Raw genomic sequence first — 250 nt, forward strand, 5'->3', positions numbered from 1 at the left:
TATGATACCACACACAACCCCCCTTAACCTGGGATAATGCAATCAAATGGATAATTGCTAACTATTCTCAGAATAATGCAATCAAATGGTTAGTTGCTAACTTGAGGGCGCCAGACCTAATGTTAGATACTGTATTTGGTCATGATGGTGTTGTTAGACTATAAGAAATCCTCTTCCTTCTTGTATTGGCAAAGGGGAGTTTGCTTTAACTTAGGTATGCTAGCCTAAGTAAAATAGACACGGAGCTGCG

Source organism: Homarus americanus, unplaced genomic scaffold, assembly GCF_018991925.1.
Source record: "Homarus americanus isolate GMGI-L3 unplaced genomic scaffold, GMGI_Hamer_2.0 scaffold28489, whole genome shotgun sequence".
Lineage (NCBI taxonomy): Eukaryota > Metazoa > Arthropoda > Malacostraca > Decapoda > Nephropidae > Homarus > Homarus americanus.